We start from the raw sequence: 14874 nt of genomic DNA, 5'->3' as shown, positions 1-14874 counted from the left end.
CTCATCTTATCAACATCTTATACTTGCTTTTATGTGTTTTAAGAGGCAAATGGCTTGGTATGTTGTGTACCATGACAGAGTTCCTGGGGTATATGCAACCTGGGCTAGATGCAATGCCTAGGTAACTGGTTTTAAAAACAATAGCTACTAGAGCTTCCCTAACAAAGAAGAGGCAGAAGCATCGTACTTAGAGTTCATGGGTTGTGAAGATGACAAAGTTTTTGTCAATCCTCCACCAAAGGTGCTCAGGAACAAACCGGTGTTATTTGTTGTGGCTATGGTGCAGTCTTTTTTATTGCTGGTGCTCCTGTGGTTCGTTCTTGCTCGTTGCTACAACTATATGTGATTCTCAAAATGCCGTGGCTTGGTATGTTGCCTATCAGGGAAAGGAGCCTAGGGTCTATGCCCTAAAATGCCTCCTTGCAGTGCTTCAGGCAACCAATAAACCCCTAAAATACATTGGTTACTGGCTATTGCTTTGGTTCGGTCATTTATTTTGATGATGCTGGACTTTTTCATTGCTAAGCATTGTTCTAGGTGCTTCTAATTGTTTCATATTGCATGTGATGGTTTTAAAATGCCATGAACACATGTAAAGACAATGACCTTGTGAGGAACTGTGACTTTTGTTGTTCATGATTTGCTGGGAGTACTATTGTCATGTTTATGTCATTAGAAGCTCCAAGGTCATTGTCAATGCCAAGCTTGTTGAACTGAGGCAAAGTTATCTCTGTTTCCTCCTATTCTTCTTCATTCTGCAATAACTGGTGGTAACAACACCAAACTCATATATGGGTACTCACACCTAGGGCAATGCGGCCAACCAAACAAGACCTGGAATCACCAATTCATACACCGAAATGGTGCAAACGGGGAACCAAACACGATGTAGGTCATTCGGTATCCTGTACTTAGATGCAACCAAACACACCTACTTGCATGCTTCCATCATGGCTGGGAAGAGCCTGCGCAGGGCCCCCATCCCGGATCACCAATGTCGGAGCAACCAATCACGCCCGTAGTGTATGGGTATTCCTTGCTGGTTCTCATCCGGTCATCCTCGTCTCCTAGGTCCTAGCTCTCTTTTTCCTTGCTCCCTCTCTCCTCTCAGCCAAAGCCATGGCGAGTGACTTGACTAGGGGAGATTTACATTTTTACCGTTATAAAAAACGCCACTCATCCGAATAAATGTCACCTACAAATTTACCAGACGAGAGAGAAGAAATCTTACAAGTTTATCAAAAACGGGCGTTTCTGAGTGCATGGCATGTCAGGTCATGATGCCAGCGTGTAGACGCCTTGCAAAGAGACAAAGTTGCTCCTGCCCTCGACACTGGATTTCTCTCTCCCACAGTTAGGTCACACAGCTCCTCTCACTGCCAGATTGGCCTGACTCGTCATCTTCGTCTTCCACCTCCAACACACCACGGTCAAGGCTAGGCCGATTCAGCCAGCGGCTAGTGGCAGTGGAGGAGCAAGCTTAGGCCCACGCGCACTAGAGGTGGGGCTCGGCTTGGCCGATGGCTATCCGTGGCAGCCCGCCCATGAGAGCAGGCGGCTCGGTGGTGGCTGTGTTGGTGGTTGTGCCTGACCTCGATGTGGATAGCTCCGGCCATGGCGCGAGCGAGCTCCGGCTCCATCAGCTCAGCCCCAGCGGCGCCCTTAGGCCTCAGCCCGCTCCCTCGCCCTTTGTCCATGAGTGCGGCCACAAATGCCATGGCCGAGCAGGGAGCTCCCGCACTGCTGCTTGTCCCGCACCATTCGAATGCCATGGCCGAGCAGGGAGCTCTTGCTCGTGAATCTGAGCCGATAGGCAGCCGCGATGGGTCCTTGCGGCGCCAACGGAGGAGATGGGGAGGCAAGAGGTGCTATGTATGTAGAGATCGACGAGCTCGACCTCGGGTCGGCAATGGCAGCGACGGCGGTCTCCTCCACAACATAGGACGCCGCGTGCTTGCTCTAAGCTCGCCTCTACTCTTGCTGAAGGCGTATGTCGTTGGTGCCTTGCTCCACAGCTCCAAGACCACCGCGCCAAGACCCAGGATCACCGCCCACCCCACTAGAGCCCAACACTGTCGGCGCCATGCTGAAGAACGCTCGCGCTCTGACCCGCCGCCACCGGAGATACTGTCGTCCCGACCTTTCTCCATCGTCACCACCAGAGCACGTCGCCGTTCTACTTTCTCTGTCGCTCGACAGCCATGGATGGAGGTGCCTGGCTCCCATCTAGGTGCTGGAGGTGGGAGACGAAGATGACGAGTGGGTCCCACCTCCTGGTGAGAGGTGTTAACATCTATTATGATCACATGGTCATAGATCTAGCTAGGTACAACTTATAAATGGATAGCATGTACTAGTACATTAACTAGACAGAGATTAGAGGGAGGAGTAGTGCTAGATTACCGACCATCATAGGGCTTTGATCCAGTGGCGTCGGCCATGGTCGTTGCGTCGGTGTCTGCGTTAGGGCAGTGACGGTCGGTGAAGACGGTGACGGTGATGGGCAGTGGTGACCGGCGGTGAAGACTGATGGCGGCGTAGTGCAGTGGTGGAGGTACTTCCCGTCACTGACTGCGCCCCTCACTAGATCGGGTTAGGGTTTTGGGTTTTAGTGGGGAGCTCAGCTCAGGCGAACCTTGTGTCCAGAGCCGCTGGCCCCCACCTCTATTTATTGCGCAGTATGATAGGGGCCCTCCAGCCATAGTGGGCTAGACATTCCCGATCAGGGCGCGGATCAAAGGCCCAACTGGGCCGTTGGGCCCAATTTGGAATTAGAGATCAATCTAACAATCTCTCCCTTGATCTCCTACCATCTTTCAATTTCATATCATTTACTTTTGTTCATTCCATTACAAATTAGCGCATAGAGCATGTTTCATCGTCACGGTCAATTGCTGATAGATTTAATATCTACAATACACCACTCTGTTCTGAAATAGATACTTAACTTTGGGTCTTCTTTTGTTTAGAAATTATAGGCTTTCCCTTAAACCCATGCCGGCTATATGTTCTCTGAACACATTGGGTGGTAAGCCTTTTGTAAGCGGATCCGCGAGCATCTTTTCGGTACTTATATGCTCAAGACTTATGACATGATCCCGGACTTTATCTTTCACAACATAATACTTTATGTCAATATGTTTAGCAGCACCACTTGACTTGTTATTGTGAGCATACTATACTACTAGATTATTATCGTAGTATAACTTAAGTGGTCTAGAGATGTCGTCAACCACCTTCAAACCGGGTATGAACTTCTTCAGCCAGTTCACCTGCCCCATTGCCTCTTAACACGCTACAAACTTGGCATGCATTGTGGACGTTGTAGTGATGGTTTGTTTTGAGCTTTTTCATGAAATAGCTCCCTTGCGAGAGTGAATACATATCCAGACGTGGATTTTCTATCATCTCCTGCATAATCAGAATCTAAATATCCCACTTGTCGATACGGGACCAATGGGATACCCCACAAGGAAGGGAGAAGATCTAGTCTAACTAGGATTCTTCCCCTGTAATCTTAGTAGTAGTATTATTCTATAATCCTACTAGAAACTCTCATTGTAAACCGACTAGGATTCTGACCTCCTGACTATATAAGGGAGGGCAGGGTTCCTAGGGACGAGGAGTTCAAAGGACAATTGTACAACACAATACTTTACAATCAATCCAACGTAAAGGCTAACGCCGACTGAACGTAGGGCTATTACTCGATCAAAGATCGAGGGTCCGAACTAGGATAAATCGACTGTCTTTTGCGTTTACCGTCGAGTTCTGCATACGCTGAAGCCCGAATAATACTGCCTCAGGGACCCCCGTGGTAGGCTATCAGTGGTCAAACATCGACAGCTGGCGCGTCAGGTAGGGGCTTTCGGTGACTTTGCATCCAAGAGCTCGATGGACCTCGATAATATGATCTTCTCGACGGGATCAACCTTCATCTTTGGCTCATGGATCTATGAGGCGGACGACAATGGCAGGCTCCAAAGCCGTCTTCTCAAAAATTCGGATCACCATGAAGACCATTCTATTTCGATAACTACGACAGATCAACTTGCTAGAAGATTCACGCAGCTCGTGATGTCCGATCCAACTTAGATTTCTGGCTTCACGCATCTGATTCAAACTCAGTTTCCGCTTCTGAGATAGAGTCTTATCCGAGTTCTTTCGGAAAACCGAGTTCTTTTCCGACAAGGCTCCGGAATACGACATCAACCTATCAAGAATACAACTCAGAGTACACTTAGAGTGCTTTAAAGAAGTCGGGTCATCTTTCGTTCGGACTCCACAATATGGCAACATCTTATCAGACACGTCCCGAAGGATCCACCAATCCGGTGCTTAGAATGCCACTAAAAGGAGCCCAGGAAGGTCTTGTCTTAACTATAACATCTCAAGACTGCATCGTCCACTGGCCAGGTTCTATTCTCGAGGATAGCGACACCCAACTAGTCAATAATGCGACAACAACAATTCTACCCTACCAAGAAGGAGACTCGATCTGTGACCTAGAAGCCTCTACTAAAGTTATCAACAACTCTGATAGTACGGAAACCAACACCGATGACAGAACAACTCATGCTCGAGAAGTATTCATGATTCACCGTCCTCGATCAATATTGGTCCCCCAGAAGCACCCGATGTCAGGTCTTTAGATGAATCTGAGTCCAACATATCACCATTTACCCAGGGGCACGATGGTGAGACCGAGAGTCAGAGGCAAGCCAGGGAGAGAAAGAACAAATTGAAACAAGGACGTCAACGCCGTGCTAAGCAGTGCAAGGAAGCTTGGATCAGATATGAGTCAGACCTAGCCGAGTACAATAGAAGAAAATCAGAGCGGAAGGTCGAAGAAGGACGAGCGGCGAATACACCCTACGATAAGATCCGAGAGGCACTAGAAGAACTCAGGGCGACTTCACATCCCAGTGAAAAACAAGAACAGCTCTGGGACTTCCTCCGATCAATAGTTCTAAGAACGCACGATAGAAGGGCCCGCTCAAGACTACCTGACAGGTCAATATCTCATGAGCAGGAAGATCAAAATCAAAGGAAGTCTGCTTTCGAGAGACTTGGACCAAGTGGAAGTGACAACAGAAAAAGCAAAAGAAACCATAGTCAAAACGACCGAGTCAAACAACCAAGAAAGGCCAGAAGTAAAGCACCTACTCGGATAGCCACGCAAAACTACTCTCACCAAGACAATAGTTGACAAGAAGGGGGCGCTGAATCAGAATACACAGAAGCCAGAACGCATGATAGATTCCCCTATTTTACAAACAGACTTGCTTCAATACGACTGCCTCACAAGTTCAAGCCGTCCAGCCACTCCAAGTATGATGGCAGGACCAAACCAAAGCAATGGCTCAGGATTTACTCGCAATCGATTGAATTGGCCAGAGGAGACGATGACATCAAGACCTTGTTCTTTTCCCATGGCCCTAGAAACCATGCCACTTCAATGGTTTGACAAATTAAATCCAGGATCAATCAGAAATTAGGAGGACATGCAAAGAGCTTTCTGCGAAAATTTTGCGGGTATCATTACGCACCCCATCATCCACGCAGAATTAAAAGGACTCAAGCAGAAAGGAGGTGAAACTCTCAGAAATTACTATCGATGATTTGGCGAACTACGTACCCAAGTACATGACATCACCGAACGAGAAGTAATCGAAGCTTTCTCTCACGGAATTATGGCTAGGTGGCAATTTCAAGACTTCTGTAAAGAAAACCCAAGAAGCAATAAAGAATTCAGACGCACAGTAGAAAAGATGATTACTACAGAGGAGAAGACACGAGATAGGTTTCCGGATAGAAACAACCGAGACAACCCGGACAAGCAAAATCATCGAAACATCGACAGTTGGCGCATACAAGTTGATAACTAAAGACGGAAAAGAAGTCAACAGTACATGGCACATCAGCCAACTAAGAAGATTCTACGCATGAAAACAACTCAAGGGAGAATATATATACAAGCCACAAGAGATCAACGTTCATGATCAATAAAGATGGTGTTCCTCGACAATATATGTCTTATTATGACTTTTCCCGAGTTGTTTTCACTAAACAGACCGGCCGAGAGCAAAAGAGTTGAAAAGATGCTTGAGCCCGCCGATGAGGGTAGCTAATAAGCTAACACCCGAACCAAAAAGCAAAATGGCTGAAAAGACGCCTGAGCATACCGGCCGAGAGCAAAAGAGCTGAAAAGATGCTTGAGCCTGCCGATGAGGGTAGCTAATAAGCTAACACCCAAACCAAAAAGCAAAATGGCTGAAAAGACGCCTGAGCATACCGACCGAGAGCAAAAGAGCTGAAAAGATGCTTGAGCCCATCGATGAGGGTAGCCAATAAGCTAACACCCGAACCAAAAAGCAAAATGGCTGAAAAGACGCCTGAGCATACCCGCCGAGAGCAAAAGAGCTGAAATGATGCTCGAGCCCGCCGATGAGGGTAGCTAATAAGCTAACACCCAAACCAAAAAGCAAAATGGCTAAAAAGACACCTAAGCATACCGGCCGAGAGCAAAAGAGCTGAAAAGATGCTTGAGCCCGTCGATGAGGGTAGCCAATAAGCTAACACCCGAACCAAAAAGCAAAATAGCTGAAAAGACGCCTGAGCATACCGGCCGAGAGCAAAAGAGCTGAAAAAGATGCTTGAGCCCGCCGATGAGGGTAGCTAATAAGCTAACACCCGAACCAAAAAGCAAAATGGCTGAAAATATGCCTGAGCATACTAGCCAAAGAGCAAAAGAGCTGAAAAGATGCTTGAGCCCACCAATGAGGGTAGCTAATAAGCTAACACCTGAACCGATCATGAGTTGTTTTCACAACCAGGGAAAGAGTCAGATGCTGGCCACACCCCGAGTTAAGCAAAAAGCTAAAAACATGCTTGAGCTCATTGGACGAAAGCAAAGAAATTGAAGATGCTTGAGATCGCCGGTCCTAAGTCTTTTCAATACTAACAAGAACAAAAAGGCAAAGATCTACATACCCCGAGTTGTTTACATGGCGCATATGAAAGCCAGACAAGCAATCGACAAATCAAGAAACTTTGTCAAGCCAACAATCTATAGACCCCGAGTTGTTTACATGGCGCAGATGAAAGCCAAACAAGCACTCGACAAGTCAAGGCTCAGATAAAAGCCATACAAACGCTCGACCTATCAAGGAATTGTCCTACAACGGATGAAAGAACACGACCACTCTAAACTACGGATGCGCGCCATGCCCAAGAAACTACTACTCAGAAAAAATTCTGATCACTTGGACAACTCATTTGAAGAATAAACAAGGCGAAGACATCCATGCAAAGAAGACATCAATGAAAAATAAAGAATCTTCATTCAAAAAGGAGTATAATATCCTATCACAGAGGCTGGCGTACAAAGGTTAATTACATCAAGCATCATCATCAGGAGAAGAAATATCAATATAAAGATTATCCACAATCCTCCTGGCTAAATCTTTGACCTCAGGCTCCACCTTTTCAACGGCATCCAGATATTCTTGACTCTCGGCTTCCTCCGCAATCTTGGACAAAGGGACCTCCGGAGCAAGAACATGGACCTAGGCAAGAACATTTCTGGTACATTCAAGATATACAAGAACTACAAAATACGCCCGGGGGCTGCTCTACTTCAGAAACTATCATATTCATGACTACAGAGATTTCAAACCACGCAACAAAATGCTTGATGAATCAAAACATCACACCAGGAGGGTATTTATAGACCAAAGAAGCGGTACACATGGTCCGGGAGCACCAACGGAACAAACCTAACAAAGAACACAGTGAAAAGACAGAATTCAATGAAAGAGGAGTCAGGCGTGAAGGAGCAGTACTCGAGAACGAGCATATTCGGAAGAATATACCAACACTATACAACTCGTGAACAAACAACATTTACTATCAACCACCACCATACAACTACATCTGACAACAGCAGACTACCAGAGAACATGTTAAGAACCTGTATCCAAGTTCTTTTTGGATAAAAAGAACCCAGCAAGAGGCTCGGGGGCTACGCTCAGTGACTGCACTTTTTCCTTCAAAAAAGCGCACATCACTCAGAAGACTTCATCAAGACAGCAGTTTTTCAAACAACATAAGATTCAAGACCCTCCAACTTTTTGTTCCAAATAGCAAGAGGCTCAGGGGCTACACTCAGTGAGTGCACTTTTTCCTTCAAAAAGCGCACATCACTCAGAAGACTTCTTCAAGACAAACCACTTTAAGACCACACAACAAAAAGAACCCAGACATGGCTATATCCGAGATCTTTTTAACAAAGAACCCGGGTATATGCTCAGGAGCTCTTTGACGAAGAATCAGAGCGATTTCAAGAGAAGACCCTCCAGCTCCTTGTGCCAAACAGCAAGAGGCTCGAGGGCTACACCCAAATAGGAGTGCTTTTTTCTTCAAAAGGTACACACCACTCGAAGATCTCACAAAGCGCTACACGGTTTCGCTCAAGAAAACACTTGGACGACGCTTGTTCCTGCTCGACAAGACTTGAAGGAACAAGACGAGGCTTCCAGAACTCAACCATGAAGTGCTCGGGGGCTTGTCGGTACGGGACCAATGGGATACCCCATAAGGAAGGGAGAAGATCTAGTCTAACTAGGATTCTTCCCCTGTAATCTTAGTAGTAGTATTATTCTATAATCCTACTAGGAACTCTCATTATAAACCGACTAGGATTCTGACCTCCTGACTATATAAGGGAGGGCAGGGTTCCTAGGGATGGGGAGTTCAAAGGACAATTGTACAACACAACACTTTACGATCAATCCAACGCAAAGGCTAACGCCGACTGGACGTAGGGCTATTACTCGATCAAAGATCGAGGGTCCGAACCAGGATAAATCAACTGTCTCTTACGTTTACCGTCGAGTTCTGCATATGCTGAAGCCCGAGCAATACTGCCCCGGGGACCCCCGTGGCAGGCTATCGGTGGTCAAACATCGACACCACTATATGGAGTGAATCAGATCTTCTATATGTCATCATGAGGCTTTTCATTCCTTGCAAATAACGCAAGACTTTCTTTACTAATTTTTAGTGTTCTATTCCAAGATTACTCTGAAATCTGCCAAGTAACCCGATAATAAATGCTAAATCAGGGCGTGTACATACTTGAGCATATTGAAGCTTTCAACAGCTGAAGCATATGGAACCGCTTTCATTTGATCGATATCATATTGGTTCCTGGGACATTAAAAATTCCCATATCTGGCGCCCTTGACTATAGGAGCAGGTGAGGGACTATATTTGTGCATACTGAATTTCTTTAAGATCCTTTCTATGTATGCCTTTTATGATAGTCCTAATACCCCTTTACTTCTATCTTAGTGAATCTCGATCCTTAGAACGAACGAGGCTTCACCAAGATCTTTCATATCAAATTTTGAGGATAAAAACTTCTTTGTCTCCAGTAGTAGACTGACATCACTACTAGCAAGTAAGATATTGTCCACATATAGGACAAGGAAGATAAACTTCCCATTCTTAAACTTTGCATAGACTCAATTGTCCTCGACATTCTCTTTAAACCCAAAATTCCTTATTGTCTGATCAAACTTCAAGTACCACTGTCTTGAAGCTTATTTTAATCCATAAATGGATTTCTTTAGGTGGCATCACATTCGTTCTTTTTCCTTCCATGACAAAACCTTTCGGTTGTTCCATGTAAACATTTTCCTCCAAGTCCCCATTGAGAAATGTCGTCTTTACATCCATCTGATGTAATTCTAAATCGTAATGTGCCACTAATGCCATTATGATTCTGAAGGAATCTTTACATGAGACTGGAGAAAAGGTCTCATTGTAATCAATCCCTTCTCTTTGCGTAAAGCCTTTTGCCACAAGTCGCGCTTTATATCTCTCTATATTCCCTTGAGAGTCAAGTTTTGTTTTGTAGACCCATTTATAGCCTACTGTTTTGGCTCTTTTAGGAATTATTTCTAAGTCCCAAACTTTATTGACATTCATAGATTTTATTTCATCTTCCATGGCCTCAAGCCACTTTGATGAATGATCACTTCTCATGGCTTCTTCAAATGAGGTGGGATCATCCTTCATTTGAAATTCTTCAGTGTTGTATACTTCATAGTCAATAGGAATAGCTAATTTTTTAACTCTTTAAGACCTTCTAGGGGCCTCCCTATTTGGCACATCTTCTATTTGAGGTTGTTGTTGCTCCCCCTCATTTGTGGCAATAGGTTCTATAGGATCCTGAAGAACAGGTTCCTCATCGTCATTCATTGTTGCCACAGGCAGAATAACAATAGGTGCTGACACCATAGTGTCTTGCACTGTCGGTGCAACGACAGCAGGTAGTGAGAAAAATGGCTCATGAATCATCGGAGTGGGCGCATACACCCGCTTCTCTTCAAGGTCAATTTCTCGAGCTATCATGCTCCCCCGCATCATTTCATCCTCTAGGAAGACAACGTGTCTTGTTTCCATAAACTTTGTATGTCTATCTAGACAATAGAAACGAAAACCTTTTGACTTTTCTGGGTAGCTAATGAAATAGCAACCTACTGTTTTGGGATCTAGCTTCCCAATGTTTGGGTTAAATACTTTAGCCTTAGCAGGACTTCCCCACACACGTAAGTGGTTTAGTGAGGGTACTCTTCCTGTCCACAACTCATACGGTGTTTTGGGCAACGACTTACTTGGTACTCTATTGAGAATATGAGTGGTGGTTTTTAACACCTCCATCCATAGGCTCAACGGTAAGGTGGAGTAACTTATCATACTGTGCACCATATCTATCAGGGTACGATTGCATCTTTTAGTTACTCCATTCTGCTGAGGTTCGCCCGGTGTAGAATACTGGGCTATTATGTCATTCTCCTATAAGAACCTTGCAAAAGGTCTAAGAACTTGGCCATATGGGGTATGTCGACCGTAGTACCCCCCCATGGTCGGACCTAACTATCTTAATCTTTAAATGTCTTAAATTTATCCAATGCTTCTGTTCTTTCTTTGATTAGATAAATGTAGCCATAACGGGAGTAATCATCTGTGAATGTTATGAATGAATCATAACCATCCACACTCTTTATAGGAAATGGACCACAGATGTCTGTGTGAATAATCTATAAAATTCATGCGCTTCGTTTGACATCTTTCTTAATTTTCTTTACATACTTTTCTTTTATGCATTCTCTGCATTGTTCTAAATCTGAGAGCTCTAATGGAGAAAGAATATTATTCTTAACTAGACTTTCTATTCTCCCCCTTGAAATATAGCCTAAACAACAATGCCATAATTTTGACGACGCATCATGAGCTCTTTCATTTTCTGTTTACATCCATAGACGAGAATACATTCTCATTGTCGCACGCAACGTTCCCATCATCGCATACAACATTCACATCATCATGTAGTGATAACAAATAAAGCTCATTTTTTAAGATAGCAAGACCAACACATGCATTATTAAATGTTATCTTACATTTGCCATTTCTAAAATGGCAATCATATCCATCATTGTCCAAGCATGAAACATTAATCAAGTTTCTCTGTAAAGCGGGAACACAAAGTACATCTCTAAGTAAAAGTGTGAAGCCATCAGCAAGCTCTAGAGAAAGATCACCAACGGCTTCAACATCTGCTCGGACTCTATTTGCAACCTTAACGTGTTTTTCTCTTCTTTGCGTAGTCCTCATCGAACGGAATCCCTGTAAAAAATTAGTAACATGAACAGTTGCACCTGAGTCAATCCACTAAGTAGATTTTGAATACTGTACATACAAGGATTCATTTATGAACATAATAATGTTCTCACCTTTCTTTGCCATGATCATCTTTAAGTAATTGGGATAATCTTTCTTATAATGTCCTGTCTTCTTGCAATAGAGACACTAGTCTTTCTCTACTGTAAACTTGTTCTACTGAGGCTAATGCAGCATGGGACCCTTTCCCTTTGGCTTTGAGGAGGAGTTAGCATTATTATTCTTTTTCTTGTTGTCTTTCACATAATTGATAGTGCCACCATTGGTAGCTTTCATTCTCTCCTTCTCTTGCACACACATAGCTATGAGCCTCTCTAAGTCCCACTTCTTGGGCTGTATGTTGTAGTTGACAACAAAAGTGTCAAATTCCTTAGGCAAGGAAGCAAAAATCAGATGGATAAGAAACTTTTTCTTGAGAGCCAGATCCATTGGTTTTAACTTGGATGCCAAATTGCTCATCCTTAGTATGTGCTCTCTTATGCCACCATTTCCAGAGTACATCTCTGTCACCAGCTGCTTTATCAGATGGGTTAGCATATGTCTTTGAAGAGCCAGTGAACTGACTCTATTCTATCGAGGTACTCGGTGACGGTGTCACACTCTGGGATTGAGCCCACAATTGTAGGTTTAATCGAGTTCTTTATCACAGCCATACATTTCTTGTTGGCAGTGACCCACTTCCTATGCTCAAGGTGATAGGACATCTTTTGGGATTCAAAATCCCTCTCTCTAGTTGCCCAAGCGGCATCAGGCTCGTTTGTCTCCCTCACCGGTGCCACAGGCTCAATGGGACACGGTGAGGTGACTACCCAGTCCACCTCAGCCAAGATAAAGGCCAGGTCAATCGTTTTCTTTCACTCCGTGTAGTTGTCACCTTTGAGAGTGGGGATCTCTTTGATACAACCCATCAAGTTGTATCCGCCTAAAAACATAATTCATATGGAGTGAGAACATAAACATAATAATAACAATTGCATGTCTTAGTTCCAACGTTGGTTAAAATTAAAACATACAATTGTCCTCTACACTAATTCTACATCATTGTTGGGCAGAAATAGAATTAATGCATGACAAAACTCATAACATCATAATATTGCCATTAATCAACGTTGGTCAGAATAATAATAATATTATAATAAACTAAAAACATATCTATTTTTTTTCAAAATTAAATTATCCATATGGTTCGAATTTAATAATGAAAATAACAACTTTAAATACGCAGGGGAAAGCGTAATTCAATTTAATGAATTTTACCCACAGAAAAATTTGTTTTTACTAATTTTCTTTGAGCCATTAATCATTTTCCAGGAAATAACGATTTACTAGAAAAAGAAAAGGAAACATGGACTCAAATCAACACTGTTCCTTTGGCCCAACCACGAAATCGGCCCGGCCTACCTTGTGCGCGCGCGCGGCTTCCTCCCAGGCCACAACCTAGGCCTAGGCCGGGAAAGAGGTTTGCCCGCTCGTGCCCGCCTGGGCTGGTCTTCGGCCCGTGCATCGTCACTCGTCCATTCTGATCGGATGGTCACGCGCGCGGATAGGGAGAACAAAAACTCCACCCCCGCCCGACCAGCCTCCCCAAAACCCTAGAACCTCATTTCCTCCTCTCTTTTCTCTCTCTCACGCCGTGTCGGCGTCAGTGGCGACAACCATGGTGGCCGCCGGCGTCGGTGAGGAAAGCAGCCACCGGAGCAAGTCTAGCAGCTCCCCTTCCTCCTCTTCCTTTCTTTTCGTCGTGCTCCTTCTTCCTTCTCAGCGTAGCAATAGCGAGCGACCGAGAGCGAGACGTGAGACGCGAGACGCAGTGAAGCATGGCATCGTCGCCGGCCCCTTCGTCGGCACACGTACTCCCTCACGCGGGTGAGCGCGCCGCCATTGAGCAGACTAGCGACAGTGCCCTTTGCCGGAGCTCGCACGGCTCAACCGTCTTCCCGTGCGCCAGCGAGGCGGCAGCGTGGAGAATGGCGAGGTAGGCCCCTTCCCCTTTCTCCTTTTCTTCATCTATTTTTGGATCTTTTTCTCTTTTCTTCTCAGAGTTGAACCGATTTGGGGTTAGGGTTAGGGTTACTGTTCATCTTCCTCGACGGGTTAGTGTACGGTTGAGTCACTGTTCTTCTTCCCCGATGGGTTAGGGTTCGGTTGAACTCTCTACATCTCGGTTCCTTTCCCGATTAGGGTTAGGGTTTCAATCCGAAAACGGATCGAATCCTCTGTTCTTTTCTCAGATCCGAATGGATCTAATCTGATAGGCTAGATCTATACCCAAACGAGGCTCTAGTACCATTGTTAATATCTATTATGATCACATGGTCATAGATCTAGCTGGGTACAACTTGTAAATGGATAGCATGTTCTAGTACATGAACTAGACAGAGATTACATGGAGGAGTAGTGCTAGGTTACCGACCATTGTAGGGCTTCGATCCAGCGGCGTCGACCATAGTCGTTGCGTCGGTGTCTGCGCTAGGGCAGCAATGGTCGGTGAAGATGGTGACGGTGATGGGCGGTGGCGACCAGTGGTGAAGACCGATGGCGGCGTAGTGCAGTGGTGGAGGTGCTTCCCATCATTGGTTGCGCCCCTCACTAGACCGGGTTAGGGTTTTGGGTTTCGGTGGGGAGCCCGGCTCAGGCGAACCTCGTGTCCAGAGCCACCGGCCCTCATCTCTATTTATTGCGCAGTGTGACAGGGGCCCTCCAGCCATAGTGGGCTAGGCGCCCCCGATCAGGGCACGGATCAAAGGCCCAACTGGGCCGTTGGGCCCAATTTGGGATTAGAGATCAATCTAACAAGAGGAGCTGCGGGACCCAGCTGTCGGAGAGGGAGAGAGAGGAGCAGGGCAGGGTTAGCTTTGTCTTTTTGCGATGCGCATCCACATTGGCATCTTGACCTGGCACGCTAGGTAGGTAAAAAAAATCCGTTTTGGTAAATTTGTAAGATTTCTTCTCTTAAATTAAATCGGTTAAATTTGAAAGTGACATTTAAGAATGATATTTGGACGACGCTCTTTATAATGGTAAAAATATAAATCTCCTCTTAACGAGCCCGATAGAGAAGCCATGGTAGCGGAGGCTGTGCGCCTATGCCACACAGCCACGCACTCCAAACTCTGCACTCGCGGG

The sequence above is a fragment of the Miscanthus floridulus genome, chromosome 7 (assembly GCF_019320115.1).
Source record: "Miscanthus floridulus cultivar M001 chromosome 7, ASM1932011v1, whole genome shotgun sequence".
Classification (NCBI taxonomy): Eukaryota; Viridiplantae; Streptophyta; class Magnoliopsida; order Poales; family Poaceae; genus Miscanthus; species Miscanthus floridulus.
Note: the sequence above shows the minus strand (reverse complement) of the source record.